Below are 3,873 nucleotides of genomic sequence, written 5' to 3'. Positions count from 1 at the left end.
ACCAGGGAAGCCTTGGAAACAGCAGTTTTCCTAATCGGTTAGGAACTGGTGAGTGGCAAATTAGACTCCTGTCACTGGAGAGGAGGCTTGTGGAACCAATGAGGTGCCAGCTCCTGCTCTGTAAAGGTTCTTTGGGACCTTTCCAGCCGCACAACCTACTTGGGGTGGACACATCTCTTACTCCCAGACTGGAGGGAGATCCCTGGTGCAGCTCCTCTCCTCTGTCTCCTGTGGCAGGAAGAGGATGAGAAGCTCCTCAAGCCCTTGGTCCCAGTCCCAGCCTCCTGGGCAGAGGCTTGGGAGCATGCAAGTGGAATCATCTGGAATAAGAAACTCAGAGGGGCCAGAGGGAACTGATTTATCAGGCACCATTGGGCCAGGTACTCTCACAGGTCTGTTCTCTCATTTAATCCCCACACTCTTGTTTTCCAAGACAGTATCATCATTGTTTGACAGATATGGAAACTGAGGCCCAGAGAGGTTAAGTAACTTTCCCTATGTAGCACAGCTAGAAAGCAGCAACCGAAGATATTTGAGACCAGGTACTCTGACTCGCTTTGCTATCTCAGCTGAATATAAGAGAAAAAGAAACTTTTAAATGACTTGAACTACCCAGTAAAGGTATAGGTTGGCTCTGGGAGATGAGGGATTTCCACGGTGAGGAAGATGGATTCGTTGGTTATCTATTGCTTTGTAAAAAATTGCCCCACAAGTCAGTAGCTTAAAACAACAAACAGGCCAGGTGTTGGCTCACACCTGTAATCCTAGCACTCTGGGAGGTTGGGTGAGGCAGGAGGATTGCTTGAGCTCAGCAGTTTGAGACCAGCCTGAGAAAGAGGGAGACCCTGTCTCTACTAAAAATAGAAAAATTAGCTGGGCACACTAAAAAAGTTAGCATTGTGGTACCTGCTGGTAGTCCCAGTTACTCGGGAGGCTGAGGCAGGAGGATGGCTTGAGCCCAGGAGTTTGAGGTTGCAGTGAGCCTCGATGATGCCACTGCACTCTAGCCTGGGCGACAGAGCGAGACTCTGTCTAAAAAAAACCCAACAGCAACAAACATTTATTATCTCACACAATTTCTGAAGGTCAGAAATCTAAGAATAGCTTAAAGAGGTCTCATCTACCTCTGGGTCTCTCATGAGGCTGCAGTGACCACGTGGCCTGCACATGAGGGACCTACTCCCAAGCTTACTCACAGGTCTGTTAGTCAGAGGCCTCAGTTCCTACATTGGTCTAACCACGCCTGGCAACTGGCTTCCCCTAGAGCAAGTGATCAGAGAGAGAGAGAAAGAGAAAGAAAAGAAGCAGGAAGCTGCATTGCCTTTTACTGCCCAGCCTCCTTCATAATTGCACGCCTCTATTCTACTTTCTAGTGTTCTGTTAGTTGGAAGAGAGCCCAACTAACATTCAAGTGGAGGGGAGTTAGGCTCCACTTCTTGAAGAAAGGGGTTATCAAGGAATTTGTAGGCATTTCAAAACCACAGCAAAAGGAGAGTGTTTGGGAGGCAAATTTAGGAGGAGAGGGAAGCCGGAATCAACATACTGAAGCAAGTATGTAGAAAGAGCACTGGCCTTGAATCAGGAGAGCTGGATTTATTTCCTGGTATACAACAAGCACTTCATAAATGTTTGTTAAATGAATGCATAAGTGATAATTTCTCTGAGATTGTTCTCATGGACATAAGAGCAGTGACTCCTTCCGGGGCTCTCCTGAGAGTTGCGTGGGATTATGGGTATCAGAGCTCTTGGTAAATTTAACGGTGCGAGGAGGCAATGATGCCTGGAGAGGGGGGAAGAGCTCTGCCATGTGGGAGTCCCTGCCCAGGCCAGGGAGCTCTCGGTCAGACTGAGTCCCAGGCCTTGTGGCAGTACCCTGACTCTAGCTCCCATCCCAGCTCTCTCTCGGCCACAGTCCAACCTCCCCACCTTGTCCCTCCTGCAGTCATGGCTCTTCTGGAGCCAGTCAGGACAGGACACGGGAGCCTTACCACCAGCCAACCCTCTCACCACTCTTCCTCCTGGGCTGGCTCTGGCCCCACAGAGGGGAAATGGGGGTTTGCACTGCAAAGCCAGTGAGCAGTGCCATTTGAGGACAAGAGCCATTAATCTTGCGTGAAATTCAATTACTTTCCTAGCAGACAGGCGAAGTCACCTGAGTCCTGGGAGGGAGAGGGGATGTGTGGGGCCTAGAATGAATGAGGACAGGGATCTGTGGGAGGGGGGGAGAGGCATGTAGCCTTGGGACCTCCTTCTCCATCTCCCCAGGAGTTGGATGCTGACATTAGTCCCCCATCTTCCTTCCAGACCCTAGAGGCAAGTGCAGTAAAAAGCCACTCACCTGGGCAAAGTTAGTGTTCCCAGGAGAGCTCCTATTCCCAAAAGACTTCCAAGAGCCTTCTGTGATGCTTGAAATCTCCCATTATTGCTTCCTACCTCTGGACCAGCTTTACCTTCTGAAGATAAGGTCATACTCCCAATTCCAAGCTGGGAATTGATCAAAACAAAAGAATCAGGATGCCTGAGAACCTTGGGGTGGGAGGAAGGTATAGAGCTGATAAGATGAGGGAATAGTGGTCCATTACAGCTGGCATGGGTTAGGGAGTCCTATGTGCCACTGTGCTAAGCACTTTACATATACCAACTCATACAATACAACAAGCACTATGAGGTAGCTGCTACCTACTTTCTAAGTAAGGCAGCGCCAGATCCAAAGTCAATCTGGCTCCAGAGTCTGCTCTTGACCAAGGCACTAGACCACTGCAGGAGGAAGGAAAGGGAGGTAGGGCAGAAAGCCACCAGCTGTCATCAGGCCTCCCTGGCTAATGAAGGGCCCCGCGCTCCACAGTGGAGTTCTGCTCTGTGCCTGCCTGGGGTGGGGGTGGGGTACCAGGGCTACTATTCCTCCTCTAGCACTGACCTGAGGCAGAGCCAGGGTGCTTGATTGGGTCAGCTTTCCCAGAATTACATCATAGCTGTCCTTGAGGGGTACACCGAAGTTTTTTTTTACGACTTAGAAGATGCCCATCTGACACCCAGAAGCAGCCAACTGGGTGGTTATGAGTAGGGACTCTGGAGCCCAACAACCTGGGTTTGAATCCCAGCTCTGCCACTTACGAGGTGCGCCTTTGGTCAAGCTGGAACTTCTCTGTGCCCAGTTTCCTCCCCTTGAAAATGGAAACGATGATAACGTTACTTATCTCTTACAGCTGTCTCGGGTTATCTCCCTAGGACCTCCATGGGGTTGTCACATCCATATTTTCAGACACAGTCGAAATCCCTCGCCCAGAGACTCAGCTACTGAGCACTAAAGCTGGCAGGCAGGCCTGGCACGGGGGCTAAAAGAAACCTAGGGAGGCGGAGCAGGATGTCGGCATCCGTGAGCCAGCCTGAGCTGTTGGGCCCCAGCTGTTTGTTGACAGGCAGGAACCCAGTGGTTTTATTTTGATTGTGTGTGATTGAACATTTTCTGCTTCATTTCAATGAGGAGTGGCTGTATCAGCTTTTCTCAATGTTACCTACATACATAGAGCTCTTCTCCCTTCACATCCTGTTGAGTCAGGCTCATCATAAACAATGTAATTCTGTTGCAGCAGAGGCCCCTAGGGACTAGAGTACTGGGAAGCAGCCAGGAAATAGTTCCCAATTTCTTGGGTCACCTCTCTTCCTGACAGTTGCCCTTTCCCACCTCCCTGCGGTGGTGAGACTGGAAACAGCATTTTTCACATACCACCCCTGACACCCGTTCCCCAGCCTGCTAGCCCAGAACAGAGCCCCAAGCTGGATAAACTGCGGTTCCTCCAGCTTCAGGGAGACACTTGGTCAAATTCCCTTGATGTCCATGAGGGTCCCCTGTCATCACCAGGTAATTAATTG

The sequence above is a fragment of the Eulemur rufifrons genome, chromosome 2, assembly GCF_041146395.1.
Source record: "Eulemur rufifrons isolate Redbay chromosome 2, OSU_ERuf_1, whole genome shotgun sequence".
NCBI lineage: Eukaryota > Metazoa > Chordata > Mammalia > Primates > Lemuridae > Eulemur > Eulemur rufifrons.
The sequence above is the reverse complement of the archived record's forward strand: the minus strand, read 5'-3'. Positions refer to the sequence as shown.